This window comes from Tympanuchus pallidicinctus, unplaced genomic scaffold, assembly GCF_026119805.1.
Source record: "Tympanuchus pallidicinctus isolate F22 unplaced genomic scaffold, pur_lepc_1.0 scaffold26, whole genome shotgun sequence".
NCBI lineage: Eukaryota > Metazoa > Chordata > Aves > Galliformes > Phasianidae > Tympanuchus > Tympanuchus pallidicinctus.
The window spans coordinates 7,088,042-7,101,225 of record NW_026294743.1 but is presented as its reverse complement, the minus strand read 5'-3'; positions in this window follow the sequence as shown (position 1 = coordinate 7,101,225).

The window sequence follows — 13,184 nt, the reverse complement described above, 5'->3', positions numbered from 1 at the left end:
CAAACTACTTTCAGAAAAGCACTTACTGCAAACACAAAGAACAAAAGGTACTAGACTAAATATGTTCATGTGAAAATCACCACTGTGACCAAGTGAGAAATGAAACATACAAAAGAGAAATCTAATGCATTTCTCCTTACGACAAATAACATTTTGAGGAAAGATAGCATTTTAAAACACTAGCAAGCCTGCTTTGTTTGAGGAAGACTCTAACTTTGACAGAAAGGAGAGATATTTTGCTTGAGCATAAAAATGGGCAAAAAAAAAAAAAAAAAAAGTAAGCAATTGATAAGGAGTTTTGACCCACATTACATTAAAGAATTTTCTATCCTTGACACAGCAAGTAGATGATTCATTCAGAAAGAGAATAAGATCAGGCATTCCAGCATAACACAACTTCCTCAGATTTCCAGCACAAATTCACATTGCTAAAAGGAAATGCAGGAGAGAACACCTGCCCACACGTTCTGACACTCACTAAGGGCTACATCATGGAGGGCAGACGGGCAGCAGAGCATTCTCCATGGTTGGTCCTCCATGCCTCTGATGCAGACTCTGCCCTGAGGCAGAGTTTACTTGTGTGACCTTTCACCGTGCAAGTCCTTCTCTAAGATTTCCTGAAATTATAGTTATGTCCAAGCTACTGTTTGGACAACAGATACTCCTTCAAAAATTTACTTCAAATAAACCTTTTCTGCCTCCGCAGTACCCAGCAACAAGTAATCCTGCAATTTAAGCCATGCGTTCTCTGAAGATTGCTAATTTCCCAGACAACATAAATGGCCAAATATCTGAGAAACAGGCCATAAGTTTTGTTCCAACACCACAAATGCTGGCAGCTCACCCCAGAGGTAGCACCTGTCTTTTCAGCAAACAAACAAAAAAAAAAGCTATCTTTTTTTTTTTTATTACAGGGACCCAAGTTAGCTCTCAAATGAGACAGCGTGAGATCCAGACCTCTTGCATAGATGAATCTGCTGCCCGATGTGTCAGGGATACTTTGGAAGATGCTCATGAATTGTAAGCACTAATTATAAATGTTGTGCCACTTCTCTCAGCATTGTATTGATGTGCATGATGAAGAAAATGAATACCACCCAAACATTTTAAAAGAAGGCTGCTGAATTATTTTTTTTATGATTTTTCTTAGTAGTTCATGGAGTATCAAATCAGATTTTTCTTTGTTTCACATTATTAAACATGAAAAATAAAGATTTAAAAACTAAATTCCTATGATAAAATGGACTGGATGGCTGAGAAGATGATGTACAACACAGATTAGAATTGTCTTCAACTAAAATCTAAATAATCAAAGTTCTGTTTCAAATTAACTTGATTTTTGTCAAAGGAAAATTTTAGGGATGTCATTGTTTCTAATAAAATTTTGTCCCAGTGCCTGAGCTCTCTGCTCAAAGCAGTCAGGATTTTTGTGTTCTATGCTTTAGGTCTTTTCCGGACTTTCTCTCTTCCTTCATTTTCATCTCCCCCACTCTGTCTCTTACATTTCATTGTAGAGGACGCCCTGTGTTCTACTCTCTTTTTTTTTTTTTTTTTTCCCCAGGAATTCTGCACAAATTGATATAACTGGAAGCCATTACACATATATTCCCCTTAATTGACAATCATACAGAGCTCACAGGAAAGCAATAACCAGTTTTCTCTCGTCTAGTTAAGGCCTTTGCTTCCGAACTTGAAAAGCAGCTCCACGAGGCAGGTAAGGTCAAGAAAGAAAGTGATATTATTATCCCATAATACTTCAAATACCAAATACAATCAGGCTCAGTGTATAAAACGTAAAAATGACCAAAAGACTTTATCAGTACGAGATCTTGTACAGTATATGTCTACAAAAGACTATGGTTAGTATTAATTTATTAAGGACAAAGAAAAGAATCACAAAATATATCCAAAGCTTTCTTACATAAGCTTCCATACTGTGAACATTTAGTACATAACTACTTCTTTTGGCTGGGTATGAAATATCACATGGCTTATAGATGTTGTTGCATTTATTTTAACTAGCCATGCAAACGTCTCATGTTGGAACTTTCTAGTAATTGAGGGCTTTTCAAGGTAGGGGGTGAAACGAAACAGATTAAATGAAAGCAGTGCAGATAGCTCGTTTGGAAAATGAGATGACGGTGGCCATTGCAAAATTTGCATAGTACAGATAATACTGAGCAAGTTGATTTACTTTAGATCTGTCACAAATCTGAAGATTTAAAGAAAATTTAGACAATCCATTCAGACTGCTAAAGCCTGCTACCAGGAACATGTATGCTGTTTCAGATATCAACAACTTTTTAAAAATACCTGTTCAGACATACTAAGCTGGCTTCTGTAAAGTACCTGTCTACAATGAACACATAGACAGCACCTGCATGCAAACAGAGACAAATGCCCGTCATTACGAAGAGCACTTCAGTGCAGATTTATGGGAGTAAGCAAGGAGACAATGCAAGTGGCAGAAACACGGTTGAGGAGAGCCAGAGATACATGCCCAAGAACCCAAGCGGGCTCGTAGATATAAGAACTGTTCATTGTAGTTCAAACTTCCCAAGCCAGAGAAACCTCAGGTTTAAAACACAATAAAAGCAACAGCTCCTCAGGAGAGAAGTCAGGGAACAAGCTCAGTCACTCTCTAAGAAAAAAAAAAATAAATAAATAATAAATAAAAAACAAAAAACAAAAACATTGCCACATTGCCATCTTTAAAAAATAAATCACATTTAAAATAGCTCATTTCTCTCTGGATTCAGTTATGGACATTTAGGGATTTCTTTTTCTCAAGCTATGTTCCATCATCACCAGTCCAAGAAAACATTCACATCAATGAACCTACTAATAGAAAATAAGAGTGCTCACAGGGGAGAGCACCTGTATATTTATCACTCATCTGTACTTTATCTTGCTTTCTCAGATATATTTTCCACTAAACATCAAGTCTCTGCTTCTTAAAGGAATGTAATTTAATCTAAAAAACAAATTATGTTATCTAGGCAACACTTAAAGCCAAGCTGGAGATACAAAAAAGACAACCCGAAACAAAGCAGGATTCACCAAGCAGCATGAAGTTCACAACTTGTTCACAGCCATATCTTCAATCTGCCACTTCATGTATCACAACTCCCACCATTTTCTATTTTGAGAACAGAGGTGGAATTAAATGAACACACAGATCATGAATCAGTTTTTTGCATATGCATGCTTTTCACCTGCAGTACCTCATACTCTGTTGCATACTTTCACATCAGAAGGTCTTGATGGTGTTTCTTTATTCCTCTGCCTCCTTTACATGTTCTTTATATTAAAATTTAAACATAAAATAAGATAAAAGACATAAAAATAAAGATACTTTAGCGAGAATGAAGATTTAACAGGAATATAAAGTACTGCCTGTATTGGTAATTAGCAAGGATGTGTCTAAGTCTGACTGTTAAGAGTTTGCATGTTTTAGAATCACAGAGTCACTCAAGTTAGAAAGGACCTTAACGATCATTGAGCCCTACCATGACCTAACCATACTACCCTAACAACCCTCAGCTAAATCATGTCCCTGAGCACCACATCCAAACGGATTTTAAACACATTTAGGGATGGTGACTCAACCACATCCCTGGGGAACTTATTCCAGCGCTTAACAACCCTTTCTGTAAAGAAGTTTTCCTGATATCCAAACTAAACTTACCCTGGTGCATCTTGAGGCCATCTCCCCTCGTTCTATCGCCAGTGAGAAGAGACAACACCCATTCTTGCTGTTAGCACCTTTCAGGTATCGGAAGAGAGCAATAAGGTCTCTCCTCAGCCTCCTTTTCCCCAGAATAAACAGCCCCAGTTCCTTCTGTCTCTCCTCATAGGGAGTATTCTCCAAGCCGTTCACCAGCCCTGTTGCCCTTCTCTGGACCTGCTCCAGGACCTGCATGTCCTTTCTTTACTGAGGTGCCCAAAACTGAACAAAGCACTCGAGGTGAGGCCTCACCAGTGCTGAGTACAGGGCAGGATGACTTCCCTGGTCCTGCTCACCACACCATTCCTGATTCAAGCCAGAATGCCATTGGCCTTCTCGGCCACCTGGGCACACTGCTGGCTCATATTCAGCCCACTGTCCGTCAGTACACCAAGGTCCCTTTTTGTCAGGCAGCTTTCCAGCCACTCCTCCCCAAGCCTGTAGGGTTGCCTGGGGTTGTTGTGACCAAAACAAAGGACCTTACGCTTAGCCCTACTGAAACTCATGCAGTTTGCCCTGGCCAATTGATCCAGTCTGTCTGGGTCCCTCTGTAGTGCCTTTCTCCCCTTAGGAAGATCAACACTCCCTCCCAACTTGATGTCGTCTGCAAACTTACTGAGGGTGCACTCAACCCCTCATCAAAATCATTAATAAAGATGTTAAATAGAAGCAGCCCCAGTACCGAGCCCTGAGGGAAATCACCCGTGACCGGTTACCAACTGAATTTACCTCCATTGACCACAACTCTTGGAGCCCAGCCATCCATCCAGTGTTTCACCCAGCAGAGCACACACCCATCCAAACCACGGGCAGCCAACATCTTCACTAGAATGTTGTGGGGGACAGTGTCAAAGGCCTTACTGAAGTGCGGGTAGACCACATTGACAGCCTTACCCTCATTCACTAAGCAGGTCACCTGGTCATGGAATTAAATCAGGTTTGTCAGACAGGATCTACCATTTGTAAACCCATGCTGACGGGGCCTGATCCCCTGGTTGACCTTTAATTGGTCTATGATGGCTCCCAAGATTATCTTTCCCATAACCTTCCCAGGCACCAAGGTGAGACTGACAGGTCTGTAGCTACCAGGATCACCTTTCCAGCCCTTTTTGAACATGGGAAATTTTAAATCCTAATAGCTTCAGGTATTATCATATTAAATGCTAACAGCTTTTTTCTATAGCTTAAACAGTAGTTACAATAGAAATCTGTGCGAACTGTATTTGTTTAGCTGTGTAAAATGAAAATGCACTAATTAGATATATTTGAAATCAGTAGGACCGCAGTGTGAGAAGAAATACCCATTGCTCTCAGTTGCTTCAGCTGTGTTTGAAACCAGTTCAGGGACTTAAAATGTAGGAGAATAAAAAAATCCCAAACACTTGCAGTGTGCTACTTATCACAAACCGTGACAGTGATAAATTCCCTCAGCGACTCTCAGGTGCCCTGTTGTTACCTTTAACTGCCTTCTAGCTTGTCAATCTTCTGTTTCTAGATGGTATCGGTCATTCACAGAAGCAAAACCTTGCTTAGAGGGACTTACACTTTGTGCTCGTAATAGGTGTTTTATCTTCCACTGGATTATTTACCCACTGTTCTTGTGGAATTTCACAAAAGAAGCATCTCTGATTATCTGACAATTTATCTTTTGTACGAATCTTGTCTGAGATTGAGTTACTAGAAAGAGGTAGCTCTTTCAGAATGGAATCTCTCCCTTAGGCTTTCAGTGCAGGATAATAAGACTTCAACTTCTGATCTACACAAGGGACCAAAAAATAAGTGTACATTCAAAGCATTCAATGAGGACCCCTGATAATTCTGTAAATTGCACATCCATTTGAGGTATCCAATACTATAGGCTACCCATTCATTCTGTACAGAATCTGAAATATATTTTCTATTTGTTTACAGTTATCATATATTGTGGTGAGTTTTGGGGAGGATTTTTTTAACTGAAAAATAAAACTATTGTAATTTATCCTTGACTGGCCGCATTCCATATTCATTACAAAGAACCCATTACCCTGTTTGAAGTCCCCACTAATTCCTCTTTATGCTTCTGGCATGTGATTATTTCTATCTTGAAGATATATCAGAGCTATGTATAGGTAAAAGCATATTAACATATCAAGAAGTGCAAGCATTCTATCAACTTCATTTTATTTGATGGATTTCACAATATCCTGACATCTCATCTGCAAATACTTTTGAAAGCAATACAAGAGAAAGGAAGTGTCTTTTTTACTCAGAATGGAAGATGTCAGCTAAATTTTGCATAAATACTGCACTGCATCATAACGTAACATACATTCTTCCATTAAAAAGTCCAACTTTTTCTAGCGTTTGAAATCATAATCATTAGGAGACCTAATAACTGACACCCTGAAAGTAATATTATACTTGCTTCACGGACCACAGTGAGCCATGGAGAAGCATCACTCATCATTCAGTCGACACTGAATGGAGAGATTTCTCTGTATTTAACTGTAACTGAATAAACAGAATTCCTGGACAAAAACAGCAAAAAGAAAAAAAAAAAAGAGACTATTTTCTGTTAGAAAAAAAATATTGGCATTTTTTAATTCCTACAATGCATCCTATGATCTATGGTTTCATCTGATTGATTTGTTAATTTTATTTAATTGCTTAAAGCAGGGACAAATAGATTCATGGCTGAAAAATGGAATAACTTTGCAGCTGCTTTGCAGCTTTGCAGTTGCTTTGCAGTGGAAGAATCTCAGTTTTAAGAACAGAACAAAGAATAAGTGCACTGCTGCTGGTAGGGCAGTGGAAAAGAGCATCAAAATCATTTTTTTGAAAAACAGCTGATTTCAAAACCCACTTATAATAAGTTGGGTTTGTTATTTTTATTTTTATATTGGCCGTGGCTTGAATAAGGTCTCTATCCTTAGGCCTTACCTTAAAAGGTACTAATCAACAATTGTACCACTCTTCAAAGAAATTATGTAGGATTTCAGAGCTTGGTAGAGTGAGGAAACAGTATATCCAGAAAGCACATTTCTTTCTTTCTGCTGGTCAGAATCAATTATTTTACTAGATCTAAATGAATTGCAAGCATTAAACAAAACATAATTCATACGTCTTCTAGTAAGTAGTTTTCAGCAGAAATTAAAAAAAAATAATAAAAATGAGGATAATATGAAGACTACTAACTGCAATATCTTCTACAGATCAAAATCAAGTAGTCTAACATGCTTCAGATGATTTGTGGAGGCCTTTTTAGGTCTAATAACTAAAAGCTGCTGCACTCGCTCTTGATCTCTGTGAAGTCAAGACTAAGTTGAGAAGCTGGCTAAAACATAAGGGGCAGCAGCTTTGTCATATTCTAATTTCCAGTCTCATACTTAGCAGGAAGTTCGGTTATCAAGTTCATTCCTTCATCTGCAGAAGCAGACCTATCCCTCCAAACAGATCTGTTTAAGATCCACAAGAACAAGGTCCTTCATTCTGAATGCCTATTTTTCACTTTCTGAAAATGGAAAACACTTTTATATTATTTTCATAGGGTAAAAAAAGACAGAAAAGGAAGATAACAGGGAAGATAGTGATAAAAAAACATGAACACTGAAAACAGTATCAGGAATTATCAGTTGAATGTTGCATTCAACTCCCATCCTTTTGTTTTATATGAAGAAAAATATATATGTGTTAAAAATTTGTTTTGGAAAATAAAATTGTACCCTTCCAACAAGAGAAATATATTATAGTCACAATAAGTAATGAAGTTAATTATAATAATTTAATCTGAGGATGACAAAATATTATGCAAATATTAATAAGTTTATCAATTAAATACACAACTTCCTATGACGTATACTGATGTTTTTATCTAATAAAAGAGGTATCTGCAAAAACAGCAAAGATAAACTACAGGAAAATCACATATTTTTCAGATTATGAATAAAATCCAAATGGAAGAAGGTGAAAATCATGCAAAATTTCTGGAATCCTAAAATTCCTTTACTAGGTAGCCTTAAATTTTCTAGCCATTGGTGTCAAGTTTTCTTACAAGCAACAGGAAACATGGAAAACAAAGTTGATATGAATAAGTGCATACTAATCATGATTCTAAAGTCAACTTAGAAATGAAAACAGGATTTTCTCTGTGAATGTCAGCATTCATACACAGTTATGTATTTAAATACCTAGGTTTCATCAAAGAAGCTTCCAGAGCCAAACAGAGAAAACTCTTCAGGTTTCAAGTTATAGAAAGCTTTGTATGCATTTACACTATTAGGATTTCAAGAAAAATTTTTTAGTAAGAAATACAGAAATATATCTCTGCCATAGCTTTAAATACGTTAACTCTTCAATCACACTACCATTATCTTTAAATTTTGTGGTTTTTTTTCTCCCTTCCCTTGTTTGTTTGGTTTTTTAATATTCCACTTATTTCCCATCTTAGGAGAGGGTTCAGAAGTAATTTGTTGCTGTGTAACAGCTGGTTTAGATTTTGTCAGGCTTGCCATTACATTTTAGTGTGTTTTTGGATTATGTTGTCCTGTGCTTAATGTGTGTAATCCATGTCTGCATTAAAAGGATACTTGACTGCATTTGGTGTAAATAGCAGTGCCATCTAGCTGCATGAGGACAACCAATAAATCAGCTTACAATTAGTGTGCTTCATTTTATCCAGTAGACTAATACTAATCCATAGTGCTAAGAATCACTATAGCAATGCCTTTAATTAAATATAACATCATGGTTACATTAAATGTAGTCCTTGAATTCCAATGCTGCCTAATTGAAAGATGCATAATCCCACCAGTCTTGGAATTAGTATTGTTGTAAGCAATAATAGAGTGGAAATGCATTTTAAAAAAGCCTAAACTGGGACAAATTAGGAGTTGATGTCTACATTACAACGTCTTTAATCCTCTCCAGATGGTTACTGATACATTAGCAGCAAGTATAAAAATAAAACTGAAAAATAGTTCTTATGATTTTTGTCACTAGTCTTGTTTTCATCAGAAAAGCAGTTATGAGAAGATACCGACTTGACAGCCCTGTGCCTAAACACTCCCTCTGTCTTCCCAGCACAAAAGATAGGAATGGTGCAATAAACAAGGGTGGTGTTAGCTATCTTGGTGTTTCTAGTACTGCTGGAAATTAAGCCATCCACAGATTTGCGCTGATGTTATTCTGAGTGCTGGAGCTGAGACAAAAAAGCACGCTCAGCCAGACCACTTTGTATCAAAATGTATCAGTAATATAAAATAAAATAATTGTAAAATAATTATAAAATAATAAAAATATATATAAATTTTTAAAAGTAATGTATCAGTAACCATTCCACCCTTCTTGCTCGTCATGCGATGAGCTCCAGCCCAACATGAGCACATGCCAACAGATATAGATAGGCCTTTTGCCTCTTATGGATGTGTATCTGGAATTCAAGATAAATACACGCATTTATACTATTATGTGTCCTTCCCTGTTGCTAGTTTACAAAGAGTTCCTTATTGACTACTGCTATTCAAAAGCAGTGCTTATCAAGGTGCTTGGAATGAAATACTTCAGTCTCACCCAAGTGTCACTTTTTACTAAGTGTATTTTAGATATTTTCTGACCCTTTCTGCTCTACAAAGCTACCTTGGACCATTATGTCGAAGTCATTTGAGCATTACTTCAATTTACTATTAAGAGAAAAACTGCAAAGGAATTACACAGATACTGCTGTAGCCAGCACTGTGCATAAGGCACAAGTCACCTCCACTGAGAACTAAGAATTTGGCAAATGCAGCCAAGTTCTGAATTTTAGTTTACATGTCTACAGCACAGGAAAGAGTGATATATTCTCTTGGCTACTTGTGAAAGCATCAGCCAGAGATGCAGGAAAACACCCACTACATGGTACTGGTGGGCTTCTGGTGGGCCATATCTGCATATGGTCATTCCCCCAACTCAGACCGTATTCATACATGTATACCTTACCTAAAGCCCTGCTAACATCACCCACCAACATCAAACACTGCAACTTGCCAAACTTTTAACTATTGTAAAGATGAAAACTACGCTTCAGACCATGGTTAATAGGCTCATTCTACTGTTTAAAACCAGCTACTTGTAAGTTGAGCATTCTTCCAGAAGTTTATTGTGATTATTGTGAAAACTAGTTTTTCATGTAGTGGTTTACATAACAGTAAACAATATTTGGCTGTTATTTCACATAATGTCAAAATACCTACCATTAGGAGTCATTTATTATTATATTATTGGTGCTTTGTTTCAGATGCTTATATTTGTAAGAATATTATTTATTATTTTTAATATGAATCTCTGACATTTCAGTGGAACATGCTGACAGGCTACTTCTGTCTCTGGAAAATTAAATACTACACAAATCAAGCAAGTCTTGCAGGAATATCATTTTATAAGTGCAGGCAATTTATATAAATGCCAAAATATCTCATTTCATCATACTGGGAGCCAAATGCTTTCCTTTTTAATTTTCTTTTTAAATGTATATTTTCAAGTTTTAAAAAAGTGTTACGTATGTTTTGTGATACAAGATGTCAGGCTTTAAGTCAATGATAAGTTACTATTTTGCCTTATAGGCATTATACCATGCTTGATTCTGCTTCCTTCCAGAAACAAAACAAATTCCAAGAGTCTTTCATGCTTTCATAGCAATGATCACTGTATTTGTTTTAAAATCAGACAGCATTACATGGGAGATATCTGAGGGGAAACAAGCTGGGAAGGAGTGGTTGAGTGTTACAAACAGTAGGATAATCTTTAACACATGGCAGATTCCCATGCTGGTTTTACAGCTAATACTCATGAGCATCTTACAGATAAAACGCAAAGCAGTCTGTGGTGTTGTTAGACCTTAATACTTTTAAAGACACATTGAGCGTTAATGGGGTCCTCTGGATTTAAGGCTTTGTTGTTTATTACACCCAGACTGCCTGGGTTTTCTCTAATGACCTTCTCCTGCAAGTCACTTAATTCCTGACTTGCTACTGAAGTTAGACAGCTTCGGATAATCCCCAACCCCACCTGCACAGGCTCAGCTCAGAGACAAGGCATGGTTCACTTCACTCCCTAAAATAAGCTTCGGACTCCCAGAACGTTTACACATGCATCTTATCAATTCTGATCCTTACAAAAGGCCACACTAGGAAAAAAAATTAAAAAAAAAAATTAAAAAAATCTCTCTCTTGTCTTTGTAGATGCCTGTGCATACTTTGGAGATACTGTACTCAGCTGCTATGCCTGTTTAATGGCTATTCTCTCCTCACCTCTTGCACCACTCAACAACCTAACCTAGTACAGCACATGCTATATAACTATAACCTTTATAACTGTAACGTACAAATTAATTACTCTGCAGAAGATTAAGGGAAGACAGAAGAGCAATAGGCAAGCATAAAACCAAAAAGCACATCCAAGTTCCCAAGTTTGGTTGCATACCCCCTTCAATACTGATGCAAAACATGACTGCACTCAGCAATACCAGATTTTAGTCCTCATTTCCGTATAAACGCAATTTATGCAGAGCCAGTGGTGGGAAATGTGTTGTGCTAAAGATCCTGGGAATTATTTCTGGTCTAAGGTTCAGAACCTTCTGTCATTTAGATCAGCAACAAGGATCCTACTGCTTTTTGAGGCACGTGCTTGGGCTGCAATAGCACCACAAGGAAGAAATTAATTACAATTGCACACTGAAGTGTTAATAACCACTACAAAATCCAATTCATAACCACGAATTTCTAATTATTTTTTATTTCTAATTGACTTGTCTTGGTCATGCCAGAAAAATCCCTTCACTTCTATCTTGCCCTGTTCTGCCTCTCATACCTCTGTTAAGATTTTCTCCCAGCTACTGCATTTCAAGATTTTGACATGGGGATTTCCAAGAAACTCAAGGGTTTTTGCTGGCTGTTCAAATCTCATCGCAATTCAAAGATAAGCACCTAACTCCTTTAGAGCACTTGAAAATGATAAAACTCTCATAAGCATGGACTGTTTTTTACCGCACGCTTTCTTGATTTGAGGAACATATGGTATCCAAAAGTGCTATGGTAACTTCTGTTCGTAATATAAATACATAGCTACTGCTTGCTACTCACGCAGGTATCAAAGAGCGTTCATCTCAGAGCTGTGAAGGGACGAGATAGGGAAGATCATGGGGTTACAGCAAGTGCTTCTGGAGAACTTGGTTTTACTTCCTGCTGTGCAGCTACATATCAAATCAAAAAGAGTCCGGCTCAGATCTTCGGATGTACATCAGTACATAATTCTCACTGGAACAGTAGGATTCACACATCCAAATATCTTGGGAAATTCAGGCCATATTAAGCTCTGGTTCTTAAACAAATTAAGGTCCCTATGAAGAAGTTTAGACAGATTGGGTAATTAACTCCAGAAGACATTTAAGTTGTTATCTGTGGATACCTATCTACTTCTGCTTAAATTATTTTCTAGAGCAGTATATGTTTGCTTCTGTGTTACAAGTGCTTCTGCGCCATAAACAAAAGAAAACTTTTGTGCTTTTCTTCTAAAATGAAGAATATTCCTGCTATCTCTACTAAGTTGCATAATGGGCAGTAGAGAATTATATCAGAAACAGCAGTCATGTTCACACAAAAATATATCCAAACGAAAAAGCTGCAGAAATGCCCTACTTATTCAATGGTAGCTCACATGCTGAATCACTAAGCCAGCATCCCCAATATGGCTCCTTCAACCTGAAATAGTTCAAATCAGCCTCCCATGAGATTGTTATAACTACCTGCTGTATATGGATGACAGGGCACAGGGCATTTTTCTAAATTATAACATGTAAAAAAAAAACAACAAACAACCATGCACACTATGTCACAAATGTAAAATCTGTCTTGCATCGATTCAAGCACGTGACACAAGAGACATAATCCTGCTTAATCTAGGTACTGAAGACTATTAATGTATTTTATATCCAATATTTAATTAATGAAGCGTTACAGTAGTCCTTTATGCTTTTGTTTCTTGGAAAGGAGCAACTTCTCTTAACCTTATTTCCCGACGAAATAATTTATAAACTATTGATAGATGCTGATCAGTGGATGTTCCTCTACTAGTTATCTCTCATCCTCCCCCCTTCTGAGGCTATGATTTCTAATGAGTCAGATTTACTTCTGCAGAAGATTAATAAGCAACTATGAGCAGACACCCCTAAGATTTAGCCTTTTTTTTCCTGGAACTTTACTCCTGATGCCCTAATAAGAGATGACGTATGCCCACGTTTCACATGACGAAGTGCATAGTGATATGTTTCCATTAGGGTCATATAGTGCTATTATATCTAAAATACAGTCCAGGTCAAAAAAAATTAACTAGCTTGTGTTAAACAAATCTATAGAACTTTTTATTTGCTTGTTTGAAGTGCTGATACTTTTTAACCTATATTAAACATCTGTGTTGCCTAAAGTTATTCTCAATTGAAACATTC